Below are 23,490 nucleotides of genomic sequence, written 5' to 3'. Positions count from 1 at the left end.
GTCACTAAGGATGTCTTGGATAAGACAACCCTTACCCGTAAGCGAGCGGATGTTCAGAGGCCGAAAGTGACGCTGGTGGTGTCATTTTGAGGGGTATTGGCCGACCTAGCCAGGCCGGCCAACACACGGTGTTGCACGGAGCGGCTGTAACCTATGCGTGGCCGGCGGAAAGATGACCACAGGGAGGTGATATCCTTGGAGTCGTCGAGGTGAAAGTCTCGACGTGATCCGCGGTGGATATACCTCCGGGAAGGGCGGCGAGCGATTTCCGGGAATCGGAAAATCGCCTGTGGCACGCTCGTCCACCGGGAGCGGAGTTCAAGCAGCTCTGACGCCGAATATTGCAGCCGTCCAACGGGTCGTTGGAGGAGCGACATGATAGCACCCAGCAACGTCCAGAGACAGGCAGCGCCCAGGTTAGCCCTCAACAGCGGGTACAGGTGGGTGGAGATCGTCCGTGTTCTTGCTCGACAAGAAGCAGGCTTCTGATTGGCTGCCGTGTCGAGTATGCAAATTTCAACTGCAGGTAGCCTATGTCTGTGTGCTTGGCGACGGTATACGTGTACTGTTTGCGCGTGAAGGCGAGGGTGTCCGTGGCCAGTTTGTAGAGCGCGCGGTCAGGACAATCCATCCATGATTTTGCGGAATTTAACACAAGTAGGTATTATTGAGCTTGAATATTTCGTGGTGGAATAATATGTTTTGAATGTTTAAAGTGATTCCATTTTTCAATAAATGTTGATTTCTTTAACTTTGCACCTTCGATTGAAACTTATTAAAAACACACGCAATCTTGATAAATCACAGTGCAATCAATCCAAGATGGCGCCGCGGATGGCAGCCTCGGTCACACGCTCCCTAGTATTGTTCCTGGTTTTGTCATTTTCATTTTTTTTTTGCGATCCTGTGCGACTCAGTTACACGAGGGAAGAGTTACTGAGCATTGGGGAATCCACTCTTGGACTATTTTCACCGACACACCAAAATCTACATGGTTTTTCGGGGCTGCTCGCGAGCGGCGTAGCAGCTCTGTACGGAGCTTTGAGACGCCGGCGTAGGAGGGGGAAGCGAGCCGGCGTGCTCGTCAAGCTACGGCAGCGTGGATTTCGAACGCCGCTCCCATCGATCCACCTCGCTAATCTACGCTCACTACCAAACAAGATGGACGAACTTCCGCTTCTCACAAAGACCAATAAAACGTTTGCCCGCTCTGCTGCGCTGTGCTTCACTGAGACTTGGCTCAGTGACCGCCACCCGGATTCCGCGCTACACCTACCCGGATTCCGTCTCCTTCGGGCCGACCGTGACACGGAGCAATCGGGGAAATCCAAAGGCGGTGGACCATGCTTCTACATCAACGAAGAATGGTGCACCAATGTCACGATGCTCGACGCACACTGCAGCCCTGGTTTGGAATCGCTGTCTCTCAACTGCAAGCCATTCTACTCGCCACGTGAGTTCGCTTCCTTTATTCTCGTTGCCGTGTACATCGCGCCACAAGCTAATGCTAACACGTGTATACAAACGCTAGCGGACCATGTAAACAATCTCGAACTAAAATATCCAGAATCACCCCTGATCATTTTGGGCGATTTTAATCAAACATGTTTAAACCGTGAACTTCCCAAATATAAGCAGCATATTGACTGTTTCACCAGAGGAGAAAACATTCTAGATCATTGTTACACAGCACTCAAAGGCGCATACCGGTCTGTTGCGCATGCAGCATTGGGTCTTTCTGACCACTATTCAATCCACTTAATTCCCACATACAAACAGAAACTCAAATGTGTAAAACCGGTAGTCAAGACAGTTAAAACATGGACAGATGAAGAAAAGTTATCGCTACAGGAATGCTTAGACTGCACTGATTGGAGCGTCTTTGAAACTTCAACGGGCACATTGGATGAATACACAGACACTGTAACATCATACATCAGTTTCTGTGAGGACATGTGTGTACCAACAAAGTCCTTCCGCTCATTCAACAACAACAAGCCATGGTTCACTCCCAAACTCAGGCAGCTTAGGAAAGAGAAAGAATCCGCATTTAAAAGCGGCGATCGAGCAGTTTACAAACTCGCGCGAAACAGGCTGACGAAGGAAATTAACATCGCAAAGAAAAGTTATGCAGAGAGGCTTAACAAACAGTTCTCCGCTAACGACTCTGCATCGGTGTGGAATGGCCTGAAAGCAATAACAAATTATCGTTTATCTTCCCCCCAAGCAGTGTACAACAATGGTATGGCTGATGAGTTAAATACATATTTTTGCCGATTTGAAAAGGACACCCCCATTTCCCTGGTCTGCCCACCATTACCAGAAACTACCGTATCTCCGCCCTCTGCCCTACAGATCCACGAACTGGACGTTAGACGGCTCTTCAAGCAGCAGAAGATCAAGAAAGCTGCAGGACCTGACAGAGTGTCCCCCTCCTGCCTGAGAGTCTGCGCTGACCAGCTGGCTCCGGTCTTCACACAAATCTTTAACAGATCCCTGGAGCAGTGTGAAGTCCCATCCTGCTTCAAACAGTCTACTATTGTCCCAGTTCCAAAGAAACCAGCACCCTCGGGATTGAACGACTATAGACCTGTTGCTCTGACGTCTGTGGTCATGAAGTCCTTTGAACGCCTCGTGCTGAACCACCTAAAGAACATCACCGGACCTCTGCTAGATCCTCTTCAGTTTGCCTACCGGGCAAACAGGTCTGTGGAGGATGCAGTCAACATCGGACTGCACCACATCCTCGACCACCTTGACAACACAGGAACCTACGCAAGGATCCTGTTTGTGGACTACAGAGCTCTGCGTTCAATACCATCATCCCAGAACTCCTCATCCCCAAACTTCTCTAGCTTGGTGTGTCCCCCACGATCTGCCAGTGGACCCTCAGCTTCCTGACAGGACGGACACAACAGGTCAGACTGGGAAATATATCACCCACAACACGAACCACGAGCACTGGAGCCCCGCAGGGATGCGTCCTCTCTCCATTGCTCTTCTCTCTCTACACGAACGACTGCACCTCAACGCACCCAGCTGTCAAATTCATAAAGTTCGCAGACGACACCACGGTCATCGGTCTCATCAAAGACAGCGACGAGTCTGCGTACCGACAACAAGTGGAGCAGCTGGAGCTCTGGTGCAGCCGTCACAACCTGGAGCTGAACACGCTGAAGACAGTTGAGATGATCGTGGACTTCAGGAAACATCCATCACCACAGCTACCCCTCACACTATCCAACTGCCTTGTGTTAACCGTTGAGACCTTCAAGTTCCTGGGAATCACAGTCTCCCAGGACATGAAGTGGGAACTCTATTCTGAAAAAGGCCCAACAGAGAATGTACTTCCTGACGCTGCTAAAGAAGCATTGCCTGCCACAGGAGGTGCTGCAACATTTCTACACGGCTGTCATCGAATCCATCCTGTGTTCTTCCATCACTGTTTGGTTCGGGGCCGCCACAAAAATGGACAAAATCCGACTTCAACGGACAGTTAGGACGGCGGAAAAAATCATTGGCACCGCCCTACCCACTCTCGAGGACTTTCACACTGCAAGAATCCAAACTAGGGCGCGGAAAATCCTACTGGACCCTCCGCACCCTGCCCACCACCTTTTCCAGCTACTCCCCTCAGGCAGGCGCTACCGATCCATGCGCACCAAATCCAGCAAACATTTAAACAGCTTCTTCCCCCAAGCCATTAACTCATTGAACTCTTTCAACAGTAGCCAAAATGGAACTGTATAGTGCCACTTAGCAGTTTTTTTGACGACGATACTAGTGCAGCGTGTTCTACCGGAAACAAATTCCTTGTGTGTTCTACATACTTGGCAATAAAGATGATTCTGATTCTGATATGTTATTTTAATCTATTTCCATTTCCTCCTCCCAGTATCTGCCAAATAGTATGTAAACGCCATATCTTGCATATTCCTTGAGACAAATTTATTAACTGATCAGGGATATTTTTCACATTTGAAAGACAGTTAATAAATTGGGTTGTAGTGTTCTTACTGTGCTATGAGGTTTGTACACACTACATTTAAAGGACAACCGGCACCATTTTTTTTGTTTCCTACTGACATCAGAAAAACGTTTTATAGCATCTCAAATACCCAAAACACACAGGCTGATATTTTTAGTCAAATAAAAAACACTAATAAAAATGACTTCAAAATGAATGGCCAGTTTCAGAAGGTCCCGTCCCCTTGTTCTTGACGTCACGCCAAGACGTCTGGCCTTCCTCGAGAATGAATAGTGGCTTCAGATTCGTAGAAGATGCTTTCTTGTTACTCATCCAGTTATGAATATGATTCAAATAGTTTTGAAGAGGCAAGCATAAATGTTTGCAATTGATTAAAGGAGTCCTCCCATATCTATTTGAGCCGTCAATGATAGCAATGTAGCATCCAGAAAATGCTCCGTTGGAAATGCGCTGATTTGTCAGCTGGGAATTTGTGTCAGCAAGTTGTCTTGGTGCAACACACAACGTTTCACCATCACGTTATTTATGTGTTTTTCTTCTAATTTGCCATCAACATGGATCAACACCAAGTTTTCAGACCAAACAAAGTACCACAAAATGCATTGTGTGTCCTTTCTCAGTCAGGGGCGTTCCTGACATGACATCACGTCAGGAATCGTCACCAACTCGAAAACAAGACCATGAATATTCAGAGGGAGTGTTAAAACGTAAACTATAGCTATATGCTGTGGAAATATGCTCAGTCGAAGTCATTTGAAGTGATTTTACAAATTATGGACATAACTTGTCCGAAGGCGTCGGTTGTCCTTTAATGGTTTTGGTTTAGTATTCCCGGCCCAAACACTCCCTCCAAATGCTCCTGGCCCGGCCCCTCTGTCAAATTTTAGAACCCATTGTGGCCCGCAGGTTAAAAAGTTTGCCCACCCCTGCTATAAATCCTCTATGGTCACGAAATAGCATCATTAGCCAGAGGGTATTTTGGATCACTGAATTTGCTTAAGTTCATTCTCAAGGTAAGGGTCAACTATTTTGTGAAGAATTAGAGCCAAGCATTTTCTCAGAGACCATGGTGCAAATTGCAAGTGTAAACCAATTTTATTTGTTTTGTGTTTTGTGTGATGCCACCACAAAAAGGAACAGCAGACTATGAAAATATTGGTGCAACAATGGAAAGTTTAAGACACTTTTCTATTTTTTTTAGACTCAGTGCAATATTGATGAAAGGATGATGTCACTCACTGATTTTTGGCATATCAATTATAGTCAATATCTTTGGGGAAAACAGTTAAACGGGGGGGGGGCATTCCACTGCATTGTTTAGGACATAATTAAATAAGAAATTATTTTTTTTAATCTGTGATTAAGATTTCAAAGGTTATGTCTACTGCGTTTGTAAGTCCTTTATATTTCATCCATATCAATTTCCCATGAAGTATTTTTGCCAGTTGTTTGCTAACATTTGTTTTAGACACAAAAAAATGAACCATTTATGGTCGAGTCGTAAATAAGAGTTTATAACGTTTACGCTATTTTCCTCAATTTCAAATGACTCCAAGACAAGTTGCAGTGGATATTGTTGGCTTTATATTCACAATAAAATATTTAAGATGTTCATAACCTTTGCACAAGTCAAAGCCAAAAGACCTGATGTGAATGTGTAATAGCCTCTGCATGACTTTTATGATGGTCACCTTGACAGACCACACCCAATAAATATTATTTTATGCAGTGGACCGGACTCGACCTTACACTACAAGTATGTCACTACCCAGACTCCTACCGCTAATTCCTCATTCAAGTCGCAGGGGTAGTGGAGCCTATCCCAGCTGTCTTCGGGCAGGAGGTAGGCAGGGGGACACCTTGAACTGGTTGCCAGCCAATCGCAGGGCAAACATAGACAAACAACCACTCACTCTAACACTCACGCTTTGGGTCAATTTAGAATGTTCAATCAGCCTGCCATGCGTGTTTATGGAATTCAGGAGCAAACCCACGCAGGGCCGGGAGAAAAACTCAAATTGCAAAATGTTGTTTGTCTTTGTAGAGAACATTGAGTTGCACAGGTATGATAAGGACCTTATCATAAGGCGCAAATAAATAAATAGGATAAAATTCAATTACCTTTTGGGACACATTAAAAAATGCTTCACGATTACTTATGTGCAAAATGCATATTTGGATGAGTGCTATTCTTAGGATGGGCCAACTCGAGTTCAGGTCGCCCTACAAAGCCACTAGTGGTTTTACTCTGTGTGCCCTGCGATTGGCCTGCAACCAAATCAGGGTGTCCCCTGCCACGTGCCTGACAAAGGCTGGTATAGGCTTCAGCACCCCCGCGGGCTTAATGAGGTTAAAGTGGTACGGAAAATGCATGGAGTGATGGATGAAATCCAGATACAATCATCACAATCAGAATCATCTTTATTGCCAAGTATGTCACCCCTAACTCATATAAATGTGGTCTGCACGGGCAAATAAAAAAAACAACATTGAAATGGAATAGATATTCAGCGCTATTTATCAAAATATGATACACAATATATCGACATAAATACAGAGGGTTGTGTCAGCAAGGGCACCCGACATAAAAGCTTGGCCAAAACAAACATGCGGATAATAAAGTTTGGAAAATACAGTACATTATAGAAACTGACTCCTTGTCCCCATGTTTTCCACTGCCTGCCAATGTCTTCTCATCTTTCCAAACTGGCTTAATGGGAAAAAAACATTGGGCCTGAGGACTTTTAACAATACATGTTTTGCTTTACATTTCGACGCAGGAATAGGTTGTTTGCTTCAGTCTTTTGGAGCAAATTCAGCCGCTCTACTCCTTTTTTTTGGGCGGGGGACGTGCTATTGATGGACCGCTTGTGTAGTATACTTTCCATTTGATTTTTTTTTTACACTGTCTTTTTGTCTAGTGATAGTTGGCGACCAACGGGTAGCACTTTCGGCCCCGCCAGCACCTGCACAGGTGCTGGTCGTCCCGATCAGTGGCAGACTGCCACGTTCTGATTGCCGACCAACGGGTAGTGCTGTCGTCCCTGCCTGCAGCCGCGCAGGGGTTGGTCTTTCCAATCATTGTCAGTTAAAAGAACTCCCGGCATGACCATTCAGTGTCGGGTCATTGCATTGTGCATTGTGCATGAATTGTATGCTGTGCATGTGTTTGTTTCATCTTGGCAGACTTTTACTTTTAGCTTTTTCTTTGATACTTTGTACTTTTCTGTTCAGATGATTTTGATGTTTTAGATTTTGTTCCTGTTGACTTTAATACAATTTCTTAAATACAACCTGCTGCTCCCTCCTGCTCCCTCCTGCCTTTTGGGATCCACAACCGCCATCACCACCTTGCAAACCGTGACGCCACCTGCCATTTTTGTCCTTATTGGCAACTTCTTAATCTCACCTGCCGTTTGGTAGATTGTTCAATTCGCAGTAAAGGATATGGCTATCTCATATTCTTCAATATGAGACACCTATCCAGATACTGGGGTTTCCAGAAGTCCATCTCTCCATTTTTGCACAGGAATAAGAGCCCCAATGCACACTCAACATGTCATCCAGATTGTTTTGCAACTGAGGCCATATACAGAAGCAATGATTGACATCCTTATCTCTTGTTAACTCTTGTCGAAGTGTTGTAATGACTTACAATAGATGGAGAAAAACAAGCTAACGTGAACGGTAGTAACATTATGTCCCCCTTTCTAACTTTCAGTATTCAGTGTCGGTCACGTCCTTAACTAATTATGTTCCAATGCGTTATGACCTGTGTCAAACTACACTCTGATTTATTGAATAACAAAGACGGGAGGGAAGAGAACTGTGCACCCAGTCAAGTGAAGTCAATTTTATTTATATAGTGCCAATTCACAAAAGACATCGGCCTCTATTTTCATGCCCAGTGTATTTCTGGTATAGTGAGAGGAAATTAGCGTTTGACCAAGTGTTGGGATTCTCACAGATGTTTGCAAATTGGTCCATTTAAAAAAAGGTCTGTACCATTGTGTCCATGAGTGTCACGTCACTTGAGGCTCGAGGGCTGGGCTCGAGTGACGAAAGGAAAGCGGGGACTGTGGATCCAAAATACATGGCGAGACAGATACTCGTATACAAAAGTCTTTACTGAGGCACGCATGAAAAAATGACAGCAGGATGAGGTGAGTGAGGGAGATCGGTGACAGCTGATCTGACGGCACGGAAGTAGGAGGGTAGCTTTCAGAATACTCCGACGGCGACTGTATTGCGCGATCGGTAGATATAGTCAGAAGGCACAATCAAGGGAATGACAATCAGCTGTGGGGACCCAGGTGCATGATGATGGGAGGGGCCGTCTCCAGGGAGCAGCGGAGGAAGTGACAGGAGGGGCGGGGCGCGCCCAGGACGGCGACGAGATGTGACAATGAGTACCTGCAACATGATTCATCGGTAATTGAATCTAAATTTCCATCATTTTCTTATAGAACAAGACTCTTTCATTAAATGGAGGACCAGGAAGCAGATTTTTTTTGCCATCCTGATCCACCAACTCAGCTATTTCAGCAACTAGTGTGTTGTTCTGGTTTACCTTGTTGTCTCATCAATTTGCTTACATTTAATTATATTGTTTCATTCTATTATTGTCGGTTCATTGAGTTTCTTTGATTTGTTGATTTTCGATTTGTTGGACTTTGTTATTTTAGTATTTGGAGTCATCTGACTTCCTAGATAACATTTTTTTTTGGTTTTGAAAATGAATTATGTTACAAATTATTTTTTAGGTGTGGCTCGGTGGTGAACCTCACAATGCAGAGCTGCACCGGATTCGGCCTTTGTGGATATTCTCCGGGCACTTCGGTTTCCTCCTGCATTACACTCAAAATTGTCCCTTGGTGTGAGTGTGAGCGCAGTTGGTTGTTCATCTTTGTGTGCGTTGCGATTGGTGGCAATCGGTTCAGGGTGTCCCGTGCCTTCTGCTTGAAAACAACTTGGATAAGCACCAGCGCCCCCTCAAGCCTTGGATGGATGGATTATGTATTTATTTATTTATTTATGTATTTAGACTACTCATGCTCCGTGTTCTACAAAACTAAGTAAATGTGGAATGCATTCATGACTTAATGTAGGACCAACTATGTGTACATGGAGTATTATAAAGAACAATGGGTACCTCGGAGACTCTGAGAAAAATAAAAAAAATACACATTAATTACACTGCTAGTTTCAATCCATGCTCCAGCTTTTTCTATTAAGGTAATTGCAAACCTCAGAGGGAAATTGCCAATTTGCCTGTTATATTAGACATTTTCTATTTGTTTTTCTGTTGGACAACTGTTATTGAATAAATCATTGAGTCCATGGTTAAATGTAACAATTATTCGACTGTGCAAATTAAATGAACAGTAAAAATCTCTTTATACGTGTTTATAAAGAAATGACAACATTAAATAGTCACTTTCACAAAAACAAGAAAGAAGCTTTTCGAATAAATGCATCTTGAAAGAAATTTATCATTTCTGCATCTCATTTTCCATTGTGACTTTTTTAACTGCCTTGCCCAGCTAATTTCATGCAAAAGGTAGAGTACAATGACTGGTTCCAGTTAATAATAAGGCAAGACCGAAACAACCATTCACCACTCCATGAAAGCACTGTTTGAATACACTATTTCATTCAACATTCAGTATTAACTCATTCACAGCCAGACGTGAGAAAATGTGTTCATTCCAGTGCCATTTTCACTCAACTTCAAGGACCCACAGAATATTGAGTCGTAGGACTACATAAACATTCACTGCAGCGTAAGAAACCTTAGATTCTCTTCTTTCATCACAAAAAAGGGTTAAATCCTAAATTGTATGGGTCTGGGGTAATATGAGGTGCAAGTGGGGGTGGCTGTACAAAAGGCAAATGCTGCCCCCTCGTGGAAGAGAAAAAAACGTTTCCAGAGGTCTGACCCGCGCTTTTTACATTTACACATTTTAAGACAGTTAAACATTATTTGGATCATTTATGTGAGATAAATGGAAACTAGACATTGAATACCAAGCGGGGAAAAATACTTGTTTCGCAAACAGAATTAATTTTACTTTCAGTTTTAAGAATAAATGTTATTTCAACTTTATTTTTTCATTGTTTCTTTGTGTCAATGTTTCTGACAAAGCTGTAATGTAAAGCCTGTTCATTAGATGCGATGGAAATCATAGTAGTTGTCAAGCTCACACTCCTGAGAAAGTCGGTGTTGGATCCAACACACACACACACACACACACACACACACACACACACACACACACACACACACACACGCACACACACACACACACACACGCACACATGTTTTTGATAGCCACACTGAACCCCCCTTTTTTTTAATCACCTTGTGTCAAATGCGATTTTTTTTGTACAAGCACGGGCCATTTAAGAAAAAGGACAGTGGGCCACACATGCTTTCAAGGCTCTGCTTTGGACACTGCTGCGTTACAACCACGGTGTCTCATCGTTACGGTCGGAGATGGAATTGTCTTAATGCATGAGAGTAAGATTGATGGGCCACTTAATTTCCAAAAAATACAAGGTTATACATCCTATTATTTATTGTGAGAAAAACATATTCGAGGGAGTTTTCAGATAACCTGTGACCATGATGAAGACAAGTGATGTAGAAAATGGCTGGACACACGGATAGATAACATAGAGGTATGGTGACATCAAAATGTCACTGTCAAATCTGGTTTGTATCTGGGGATGTTGTTGTTTTTGTTGTTGTGCCGTTAAACCTGCAGGACACCCAGCTGATTGTGGTATGATCGTTGAAGATCAGTGACGCTGGGTGATGACGTCAGCAGGGGGGCGCCAAGGACCAGGGGGGAGTGACTGCGGAAAAGGCATTGCATTGGAGGCAAAATAAAAGTTACCCACATAACCGCAACAGCAGGACTCACATGTGCCTTATTTGACAACACGCCATGGTGTCAGAAGTCCTGTAGTTAACGTGGTGTGCGTGAAGTGGATATTTTGGAAACGCGGCGGAGAGAGAATGGCAAAATAAGCGAGGTAGAGGATGGAACAACGGCACGGGCTAATGGAGCCATGGCGCGAGGTGCACAGCAGGCTGCGGGACCAGTCGTCACCGCGGGGCTGTGCCACGTTCAACATCCAGCCCCCAGAACCATTTGACTTCTCAAAACTGCAGGACTGGGAAAAATGGATCAGGAGATTCGAAAGATTTCTCCTGGCAAGTAACCTTAATGCGTGTTCTGAAGAAAATCAAGTAAACACACTTATTTACTGCATGGGTGACGAGGCTGATATTTTACGTGGGTTGAATCTGACGGAGGTTCAACGGTGCACGTATCAAGAAGTGCGGTGGGGACTCCAAGACTTCTTCGTTGTGAAGAAAAATGTAATATTTGAGCGTGTAATATTCAACCTGCGCTATAAAAAGGAAGGGGAGAGTGTGGATTCGTTTGTGTGCCCTAGCAGAGCATTGTAGCTGTGGGACGCTAAGCAATGAACTGATCAGAGACTGAATTGTAGTCGGACTAAGGGACAAGGGATTGTCCGAACGGATGCAGTTGGATTCGGATCTGACCCTTGAAAAAGCCATAAGAATAGCACGGCAAAGTGAGGAGGTGAAGAGGCAACAGTCTTATCTGCGAGGGGACACCAACTCAGAGGCAAGTGGCACCAAATCTGTTGACAGAGTGTTCAAGAGCAAATTAAAGACAGCTAAAAGCTCACCCAACTATGCCAATAGCCAGGTAAATAAGTCCCACAGTACTCACTTTATCAAGGAAAGGGGGGCAGAGTCAGCGTTCCAGAAATGCGGCAGCTGTTCCAGAGATGCGGCAGCTCTCCTTCCCATCCATCCATTGATTTTCCGGCCCATGAGGTGAAATGTCATGCTTGCGGGCCGAAGGGACATTTTCAGCGCGAATGCTAATTAAAATCTACGCATGAAATTACAGTGATGTTTACATCCCTCGTCATGTGCATACTGCCTTGCTGGGGAGATCTGTGAGCTGCAGGCTGCGGCTCGTCGCACGCCGAGGCAGCGTCATGATGCAGTCATTAAAGGACAACTACCCAAAAATATGCACTGGACTCGGAAAGATGCGGCAGCCGTACAAAATCAAACTGAAACCAGGGTTTGAACCTTTCGCTTTTAAAACAACAAGGAGGATTCCATTGTCATTAATGGACAAAGTCAAGAAAGAGCTATCCAGCATGGAACAACTCGGAGTGAGAAAGAGAATCGAGCAGCCAACCGACTGGTGCGCTGGCAAGAAATCAGGTGGTGTACGAATCTGTGTCGACCTCATCAAACTCAACGAGTCAGTCTACAGATAAAAGTATATCCTGCCGTCAGTGGAGGAAACACTAGCCATGCTGGCTGGAGCCAGGGTTTTTAGTAAGCTGGATGCAAAAATTGGGTTCTGGCAAATCTGAAGGGATATAGAATTGTCATACCTTCAACTATGACAAATGATGTTCTCGCTAAACTGCATGAAGGTCACCAGGGCGTGGTAAAGTGTAGAGAGCGAGCGCGGCGGCAGGTATGGTGGCCTGGGCTAAGCCAACAGCTGAACGAGTTGGTTCTCAACTGACGAACATGCTGCAAGGAGAGACGGAACCAAAGAGAGCAAATGATTCCTTCACCGTACCCAGGCCGACCATGGGAAAAGCTAGGAGCAGATTTGTTCATGCTCGGAAAATAGTGCGTATTATAAGGTTTTCATTTTCAGCCCTATCTCATCCCAATGAGGTCCTCGCCTGAGCAGAGTGGCTGTGATGCAGCGGAGCAGTCTTCGGGAGGCGATCCAGAAAGTCCATCAGCGTGGCCACTACAGCACAATCTTCCAAACCCACCACCCACTCCTACTACCAAGATCAGATTTGGGAGAGTCGTGGTGAAACCAACCAGGTTGGACTTATGATTTTTTTCCCCATTTTCCCTCCTACTTTCAGGCTCTGCTTGCAGGGTTGTTTCTTAAAAAAAAACGGGGGGTGGGTATATCACAAATATTGAGATGTACTTGTACATGCTGTTCTGTTTTTCCATACAATGTTCAGCCCATTACAGAGCATAGAGGAGGATCAGTTAAGATAGACCATCAAGTTATTGTTCTCGAATGGATTGTCTTAAATGTTTGTTTGCAATGTTTGTTTTTCCTATGTGATCCCTTGGCACAGTCTTAGAGAAGAGCAGACCTTTCAACCACGAGGCAGAATAATCCTGTGAAATCATTGGAAGTCTATCCAATGATTCGAGAAAGGGGATATGTGGTGTGATCGTTGACAACAAGATCAGTGGCGCTGGGTGATGACGTCAGCAGGGGCGGCAAGACCAGGGAGGAGTGACTTGGGAAAAGGGCATTGCATTGGAGGCAAAATACAGTGAGACCTCAACTTACGAACTTAATTGGTTCCCAGACAGAGTGTGTAAGGCGAAAAGTGTGTATCTCATTTTTTCCCCCATAGGAAACCATTAAAATGGGAATAATCCGTTCCCGGGTTTCCATAAAATATACTTTTCAACTAAATAACCCTTAAAACTACGCACAACATACCTTATTCTATGTATAATAAATGCTGTTGTATTGTAATGAAAGAAATACAATGCATTGTATGATAGTCACTTTATTTACATTTGTGATGGTCATTGATGGCTTGATGGAATGGCGTTGGAGGTCAAAGGTCAAAGGGAATTGCTGTTTGGAAAGGGCACATTACATGAGGACTGTAATTAAAGAAATAAACTGTGCTGTAAAATAAAGTTTTATTTACCTTTTTGATGGTCGTTGATGGCTTATAGAAGGAGAGTCACCTTCCATAAGGACTGTTGGTAACTTAACCTCTGGTGTGGCTTCTCTTCTTTTTTCTTTGGAGACTCCTCATCACTTTTGCTGATTAACAACCTCTTAATTGACACCTTTTGCTTTCTGACTTACGAAGGTCTTACGAAGCTGAGGCATCACATTATCGTTCATCTTGTTGATGATTGTCATAGCCACAGTCTTTTCTGGATGGAACTGTTCGGTAAAAGCCTGCACATCATTCCACTATGCCAACATTGCCTTTATGAGCTCACTTGATGCTGCAGCCATCTCCTCATCAGATGTTCTCGAATGATCCGTTGCTGGCTTTAAAATCCTCAATAAGCGCCGAACTTCCAGGTTGGCGCACAGCGATATCGGTGTGAATAAGCCGTGCTTTCTCGCATAAAATAGCTTTACTGACGCCGTCACCGGATAGCTGCTTTTCGTTAATCCAAATTAACAGAAGTTTTTGAACTTCTTCGATTGCCCGAGACTGTTGCTTTGAGAGCACGGAAACACCTTTTGCAACAGACGCACCTTTGATGGCTTTTCTGTTCCGGAGAATGGTAGCAAACGGGAGGTATGGTAGCAAACTGCCACTAAATCACACAAACGCACACCTCGTTCGTGTTTTTCATTTATCTCCTTCTTCTCATCTCATCTCTCATCTCATTTTCCGTACCGCTTATTCCTCAGTAGGGTCGCGGGGGTTGCTGGAGCCTATCTCAGCTGTCTTCGGGCACGAGGCGGGGGACACCCTGAATTGGTTCCTGAATTGGTTGCCAGCCAATCGCAGGGCACACAAAGACATACAACAGTCACTCTCACACTCATACCGAGGGACAATTTGGAGTGGTCAATCTGCCTGCCATGCATGTTTTTGGAGTGTGGGAGGAAACCGGAGGACCCGGAGAAAACCCACGCGGGTCCGGGGAGAACATGCAAGCTCCACACAGGGAGGCCGGACCGGGACGCGAACCGGCGACCTCTGCACTGTGAAGCCGGTGTGCTAACCACTCGACTACCGGGCCGCCCTTCCTTCTTCTCAGAGACGGTGATTTTATTTTGTGTCTTCTTGAGCTGAACACGAGCCTGTGGTGTTTTGTTTTTTTTCGGTCCCATCATAGTAACATTATCAGCAAAAAGCTCCAAGGAGGCGATCGACATGTGCATTCAATGAGAGGGGGTGTGGAAAGTAGCGTCGGCTGGAGCGCTGTTCGGTCGTGTGCTTCCGCCGAAGATCACTCTGCCAGATCCGAAGGTCGTGTGCTTTGGTGTTCTTCCGCCGAAGATTACTCCACCAGCCGTGGTGGGTGTGTATCATGAAAATAGTTCGTATTATAAGGTTTCATTTTCATAAATTTGACGTTCGTAAGACGAAAACTTCGTAAGATAAGGTGTTCGTAAGTTGAGGTCTCACTGTAAAAGTTACCCATGTTAACGCAACAGATGGACTCACATGTGCCTTATTTGACAACATGACACTGATGTGTCGACCTAAAGCATTTTTTTAATTCTCAAATAGGTTGAACTTGAAACTCATGTACAGTGGGGCCTCGGTTTACGAACACCTTGTCTTACGAATTTTTCGGTTTACGAACGTTAAATTTATGAAAATTAAACCTCGGCATAAGCACTACTTTTCGGGATACACATGGAGCGCCGCCCCACCACGGCTGGCGGAGTAATCTTCGGCGGGAGAACACCAAAGCACACGACCAAACAGCGCCCCAGCCGGCCTACCTTTCCACACCCCCTTTCTCTGAATGCACATGTCGATTGTCTTCAAGGATTCATAACGGATAATTTTGCTGTTACGGGACCGAAAAAGACCCCACCACAGGCTCGTGTTCAGCCGAAGAAGACACAATACAAAATTACAGTCGAGGAGAAGGAGATCAGAAACACGAATGAGGTGCGCGTTTGTCTGATATAGCAGCCCAGTACCAATATGCTAAGTCCACCATTGCTACCATCCTTTGCAACAAAGAAGAAGCTTTAAGAAGCTTTACACAAAGGCTGTATTTACTCGATGCTTTCACGTGACTAATGACATCTAACTATCCCTTAGGCATTATTGGAAGGACCATTTCAATGTGTATCATTGTGTTCAGCTGATAGAAAAGGCTTGGCATAATGTTACCCTTCAATGCTTGAAAGCACCATGGAAGTATTTGTGGCCCGCATGCATCCTTGAGAGGGACTTTGAAGGATTTGATACTCATGACTGTTGTTTTGGACGACATTGTTTCCATTGGACAGAACATGGGACTCGAAATGGATGCAGATGACATCGAGGAGCTTGTTGCTGACCATAATGAGGTCCTCAACACAGAGGATTTGATTTGGCTTCAAGAGTACAAGCAGAAGCAAGCCATTCAGGAGTTGTCATCTGAGGGTGAGGAGGAGGAGATGGCTGCAGCATCAAGTGTTGGGGATGCAATGTTGGCTAAGTGAAGTGATGTGCAGGCTTTTATTGAACAGTTTCATGCAGAAAAGACTGTGGCCATGAGAATCATTAACATTATGAATGATAATGTGATGCCTCAGTTTCGTAAGACCTTACAACCGATGAAAAGGTTTCTTCAGCCGTCATATGTTAGAAGCGAAAATGTCCGACACCTTCAAAAGATGACGGCTGAAGAAACCTTTTCATTAATGGACCACTCCTGTACGACAGAGCTTAGACAGACGTAAGACCTTACAAGTCAGAAAGCAACAGGTGTCAATTAAGAGCCATCAACGACCATCACAAATGTAAATAAAGTGACTTTTATATACAGTGCAGTGTATTTCTTTCATTATAATACAATAGCACATGTATTATACACAGAATAATGTATATTGTGTGTAGTTTTAAGGCTTATTTAGTTGAAACATATATTTTATGGAGACCTGGGAACGGATTATTCTCATTTTAATGGTTTCCTATGGGAAATGAATTTTTGGGATACACACTTTTTGCCTTACACACACTGTCTGGGAACCAATTGAGTTTGTAAGCCAAGTCTCCAATGTACTCAACTACAATTATATCAGTTAAATCCATCATTGTTATTGCATTCTGGTTCGAGAGGACCACAGAAAAAAAAGCTCAACAAAAGATGGCCTCACCCTGGTCTGGTTTGATGATGGAAACCACAACACTATGACCCATTACATACGTAATCTGAAGTATACGTACAAAAAAAGATGAGAACATTGTTTAGTATCCCAACAGGCTAATTGTTGAGCGGTCGTGTTGAGTGTGCTGTGAATCTGTTGTGTATGACAAGCTGTTTCCAACTACAAGTGTGATGTCTCTCTCCTTACTACCGTTTACAGTCATATTTTATTCACTGAACGCATCCTTTATTTATTTGCTCCATCCTCTCGAACATGTCTTCATATTTTTTAGCAAATGTTCCCCAACTGACCTGCATGCCATCTTCTCTTGCTGCTTCTAACACATGCTGGATTGCACACACTTTATTTTTCTGTCTCTCCCTGCTCAACATTTTCTTCGTTCACTGGTTTGCTGTCTAAAAGCAATGAGACCTGACGGAGATGTCCTGGGAAATCAAAACGACTCCCATTAGTGTACCAATTTCACCTTGCATGAAAACACACCGACAAACACACATATTGCAAAAAGCCTACCGGCACCAGAAGTTCCGGTTGACTGCTGAGGTGTTTGAGATGTCCAGATTTCCCCTCTGAATAACAACGGGTATAGTTTGAGAAACAAACATCAGAAAATTCACGCACACAAACTTTCACAGAATGAAAACAAGAGAATGAAAGAGCACACATACAAACATGACTCTGGAGTCGCAGAGTAAAAAATATCACCCACAGTCAGATGCCATTTTGGTTGTTAGGCGAGAGAAACTTTAAAGGACAACCAACATCACTTTTTTGTTTCCTAACTGAATCAGAAAAACGTTTTATAGCATCTAAAATACCCAAAACACGCAGTATGATATTTTTAGTCAAATGCAATACACCAATAAAAATGCCTTAAAGTGTCCAAAATCTGCAAAAAATTGAGCTGTGAATCAAAACAATGGCTTCAGATTCAGAGAATATGCTTTCTTGTTACACATCCAGTTATGAATGTGATTCAAATAGTTCTGAAGAGGAAAGCATAAATGTTTGCAATCGATTAAAGAATTTATTCGTGCCATTTTGAGGCAACATTGGAGGGAAATGTATCACCAAAAAAGAGCCAGAAAATGGCGACCAAGCTCCGTGTGAGGAATTAATCAGCCCGTTTCCACAGGCTGATGAATTCCTTACATGGAGCTTTGTCACCCTCTTCTGCCTCTTTTTGGTGCAACATGACATTTTCAGACCAAACAAGTACAGCAAAATGCATTGACGTGATGGATGGACTGCTACAATGTGTCCTTTTTTCGGTCAGGGGCGTTCCTTCAGTGACGTAGGGTGAGGACTCATCACCAACTCAAAAGATGTGAGTCAATTGACGGAGACCCAGAGAGGTGTTAATAAAAGGCCAATACCCAAGAGGTACATGCTGATAACCCTACCTGAAGCACTCGAAACTGCCAAAGAACGGCTCCAGGCCTTGTCTAGTCGTCTAAGGGGGAACATGAAAGAGAATGAGGCCAGAAGAATAAACAGGCTGTTCGCAACACAACCTGCGACAGTGTACGCTCAGTGGCAGGGTTCTAACAGAAGAACAGACCCTCCAAGGTTGGAAACTGAAACACACTGGAAAGGCATATAGGAGAAGGAGGTCACACATCACAGTGGTGCACAATGGCTTGTGACTCTGAAAGAAGAGCATAGCAACCTCCTTGAACAGAACCCAGTGACCATTACAGCGGCAGACATTATGAAAGAGTGTCAGGTATGAAAAACTGGACGGCACACCTACTGGCTAAAGAAACTCACAACACTCCACGAGCGCCTAGCAGCACAAATGAACCAGTTGCTGATGGGACTCACCCAGGATGGCTAACAGAAGGGCGAACAATCCTGATCATGAAGGATTCCTCAAAGGGTGCAGTTCCTTCCAACTATCGGCCAAAAACATGTCTTTCCACAAGATGGAAGCTCATGTCAGGCATCATTGCGGCTAAGATAAGTGGACACATGGATCAATACATGAGCAAAGACCAGAAAGGCATAGGTAGAGATACTAGAGGTCCCAAACATCAGTTGCTGGTTGACAGAACAGTCGCACAAGACTGCAGGTCCCAACATACCAACCTGTGCACAGCCTGGATTGATTACAAGAAAGCATATGACTCGATGCCACACACGGATCACTAAATGCTTGGAGTTGTATAAAGTCAACAGGACCCTGAGAGCCTTCGTTGCAAACTCGATGAGGATGTGGAAAACCACACTTGAAGCCAATGGCAACGCAAGTGTCCATCAAATGTGGCATATACCAACGCGATGCACTCTCCCAACTGATGTTCTGCATCGGACTGAACCCCCTCAGCCAAAAAATCGCCAAGATGGGCTACGGATACCGCCTTAGAAATGGAGCTACAATCAGTCACCTCCTCTACATGAATGACATAAAGCTGTATGCTAAGAGTGAAAGGGACATAGACACCCTGATCCACCGAAACGTTCGTAAGTCAAGGGGTTTGTAAACCGAGGTCTCACTGTACAGGCTTCACCGGTCTGTGACCGGCTCTTTTGGGTGTTTTCTGGCATTGCATCTCAACTGAGAACATCCAGTTTTGTTGTTCTTAATGTTAGAAGAGGTGCAATTTCACAGTCTGTGGTATCTATTTAAAATACTTCAGCAAACAAAAATACAATGTGAATACAATAAAAAATGAAAAAGAGTGGAAAGATAATGTCAACATATTTCATGTTTTATAATACCTAAACCTTTTATAATACCTAAAGTGTGTATTGGACGCCGATGGGACTCACTAGAAATTCCTATTGAATTGAAATGGGGATTAGTCATTGTCCAAATTTTATCTCAAATCCAAATGCTTTCAGCACCACAAAAAAATGAATTCTTTCAAAACTTTTTGAGGTAGAGTCCGCAAGCCATTTAAGTTTCCTGCCATTTATGAATTCAGAATGAACATTTGAAATTTATTTCTAATCCCTGTAGTTGAACATACAGTAAAGTCTCGTTATGTCGATATTCTCGGGAGTCGGAAAAAATATCGATATAACCGGACTATCGATATATCCAATCCTGCGGCATGTAAATTTTCTCCTTGCGTTCATAGAAATAGTATCGTAATAAGCAGTACTATCGATATAATCGATATCGATATAACGAGACTTTACTGTATTTGACGCTATATCAGATGTTATTCCAGTCTAACTTGTTCAGTTCAGAGGCACAAATAAGCATTTAGCAAGACAAAACCACAAAGACAAGATCCGTAAACACAGCAGTAGGCTTCGACAATATACTGTCCATGGTACACTTTAGTATAAATACAAGCTAATGAAAGAACCACCTTGCCATTCTTGAAATGTAATTCCTGCCCCTGGGAGAAGGAAGCCATCATCTTCCATCCATAAAGCAATCTTAATGGCCTAAAATTTTAATATGACATTTCTGAGAATTGGATTTAGTGCATGCAAAGGAAGATTCTAATAACTGAGCACCGTGATGCTGATATTTTATTTATTTATTTATTTATTTATTTATTTATTTTCATTGTTTTTGTCTGAGGCAAAACAATCTGCCATTGATTTTATTCTTGAGGATTATTATTCTTTAATCTGTGAAATGGGTGAGAGGAAATCTTCCCCTAAGCAAGATCATTTAGATTCATAACCCCTTCCAAATGAGTTATTGACTTATACTCACAATACAGCTGTGGTGTTTGAACACATCTCTCTGACAGTGGAGCAATATCTAATCGTACACACAAACACAAAAACACACACACACACAACACACACACACACACACACACACACACACACACACACACACACACACGCACACACACATGCACACACATGCGCACGCACAAACACATGATTGTAAAATACTGTACCTCAAATAACTGATGTAAAAAACTATCAATCTCTTGACTTGAGAATTAATTTGAGAGCATGTCAGAATTGATCCGCAAATCACTGACGACGATAAGGTTGAGGACATTATGAGGATTTGGGTCATATTACTGTCACATATATTCTGATATCATACCTTGGTGTCCTTTCTTTGTTCAAGTTACATCAACACCAGAATAGTAGTGCACCTCAACCTCTAATGTAGTTTGGAAAGCCCAAGTCACAAAAGATAAATTTAGAATAATCAACAGAAGATCTCATGGGGTGAGGGAGGATTAAAAGTTTTCTTTTAATCAAAAATAACTTTTTGAATATACATTTTGAGTTTAAAAAAAGCTAACAGTTTACCGATCCATCCATTTTCCTCTCTGTTTTATCCCCACAAGGTTCGTGGAGGGTGTTGGAGCGGTTTTCGGGTAGGAGGTGACGTACACTCTGAACTGGTTGCTGCCCTATTACAGGGCATACATAGACAAACAAATATCTGTAACACTCAAGGACAGTCAAGGACAATTAGAGTGTTCCATTAACATGCTATACACATTTTAGGAATGTGGAAGGAAACAGGAGTACCCAAAGAAAACACATACACGCACAGAGCGAACATGCAAACTACACACAGGAAGAACTGAGCCGGAAGCACCTCTGTACTGTGGGGCCAACTGTCCCAGCTATTGTGCACCTACAGGTGATATTGGCCATTAAGGGGCTGTGTAATAGAGACACATGGACAGACATGAAGTGTTTCATAATTGACTCAGTAAACTGCAGCAAGAGTAATTTGCAGCTGCGGATACAGAAAATATCTGCCTGTGAGTCCAATCATATTGTCTGTCTACATTAGTTACAACATCATTTGTGTTCAAATATCAACTGCTGAAAGGCTAATAGAATGCTGTTTTTCATTCATGGATTCTTTCATCTTCCGGACTGCTTCATCCTTACGAGGGTTGCAAGGGTGCTGGAGCCTATCCCATTTATTTTTGGGCACTAGAAGGGTCCACCCTGAATTGGTTGCCAGCCAATCACAGGGCACACAGACAAACAGCCATCCACGCTCACCTCCACACCTCAGGACAATTTAGAGTGTTCAATCAGCCCACCATACATGTTTTTGGAATGTGGGAGGAAACCGGAGGAACCGGAGAAAATCCACACAGGCCCGCGGAGAACATGCAAACTCTATACAGGGAGGCTGGAGTGGGATTCACACTCACGACCTTTGCACTGTGAAGTCGGAGTGCTAACCACTCGACTACTGGGCCTCCCTGGTGTTTTCCCAATGTGTTAATATGTGTTCGCATTATTTTTATTATTATTTTTGCTCACAAGCCAAAGCAAAATGATAATGACTCATATCTCACAGATCTTGTAAACCGTCTGGATCGAGGAATACAGTCGTGCCTCCTTTTAAATACAGACTGGGTCATTGATGAAAAGGTTTCTTCAGCCATCATTTGTATTTCTTTGAAGGTGTCCGTGTCTGTGTCGGACCTTTTCATCAATGGACAACTCCTGTATGACTGAGATCTTACACAGGCGTACAGACTGGGTCATATTTGCAGAGAGCACTGCCCTGGAAATCCACACATCTGCTGTGCTTTCATTCATCAAATTCAGTCCAGAAAATGTGAGCAGAACAATGACCACCAAAGCATTATTGAAGCAAAATGGTGGTTCAATAGGAAGGTGCAGAATCTGCTCAGAGCATGGGATTATTTCAACTCAGGTGCCTTGCAGGCCTACAAAGACACATGCATGACTCTACAATGACGCATTAAAAATGGAGTTACTTGTAGAACACTTCAACGGCGACAACACCAGGAACATGTTGAAGGTAATTAAATAGCTTACCAGTTTCTCAGGACAGCAACATGACCTTGACCCATTGGACACAATCTATCCAGATTATTGGAACCAGTTCTGCACCCACTTTTACCAGCATAACAGTGGAATTTGCACCTATACCGTCATTGCAGAAAGGTATAACACCTCAGTACAGCTACAGTGGCGCCCGTTCACATTGTGCAGTGTCAATGCTAGGAAAGGAACAGGTGCAGACAAGGTGACATAAAAATACTGTAACATAAGACATGTACATGGGCAAGCACCTCCTCAACTCTCATCTCGAGCAATGGGGTAGGAGTGTTTCCTCCATCCCATCCTCCACTCCCTTTAATTGCCCCTTTAATTATAGTTGTCTTGTCATTTCCCTTGTGACAGTGAAAATGAATTTCAATTTTATTCAATTCCCTTCTATTCTACATTCTGGATTAATATCATCTCCTTTGAGTAGGCCATCTTTTAGTTGAATCACGAGGCGGTCGATTTTAGTCTACATCTTTGTTATCACAAACTCTAACATCAAAGTATGTCTTTATTGGTTTTTTTTTATTGCAGTGTTATTACGCCCGAGTTCAAGCCAGGACCATTGGTTGCAAAAATAGAAAAAGTGGCAATGTGTCGTGGAATAAGGATTGAATTACAACGACCCTCGAGTGAAAGTAAAGATAATATCTTAATATCTTACTATGTTCTTTGTTCATCACTCCATCAAGCAAAAAAAATGAGAGTCATTATTTTGATTCCTACAACCCTATCACATGACTTCCATCAGCATGTGTCTAAATTGAATGATGACTTAGCATCAGGAGGTCTGTGTAAGCTCTCAGTCGTACAGGAGTG

The 23,490-nt window shown here is 43.5% G+C and overlaps 1 protein-coding gene and 1 pseudogene across 4 annotated transcripts in view; one reads left to right on the top strand and one right to left on the bottom strand.

Moving 5' to 3' along the window:
- The window catches only part of LOC148896643 (glutamate receptor ionotropic, kainate 2), a 251,019-nt gene that overhangs the window by 197,462 nt on the left and 30,067 nt on the right, over nucleotides 1–23,490 (bottom strand). The window lies entirely within an intron of this gene.
- Nucleotides 17,590–21,510, top strand: LOC148896644 (uncharacterized; annotated as a pseudogene).

Source organism: Hippocampus bargibanti, linkage group LG06 (assembly GCF_051943395.1).
Source record: "Hippocampus bargibanti isolate YZ-2025 linkage group LG06, ASM5194339v1, whole genome shotgun sequence".
NCBI lineage: Eukaryota > Metazoa > Chordata > Actinopteri > Syngnathiformes > Syngnathidae > Hippocampus > Hippocampus bargibanti.
Note: the sequence above shows the minus strand (reverse complement) of the source record. Positions and strands in the feature narration are given on the sequence as shown.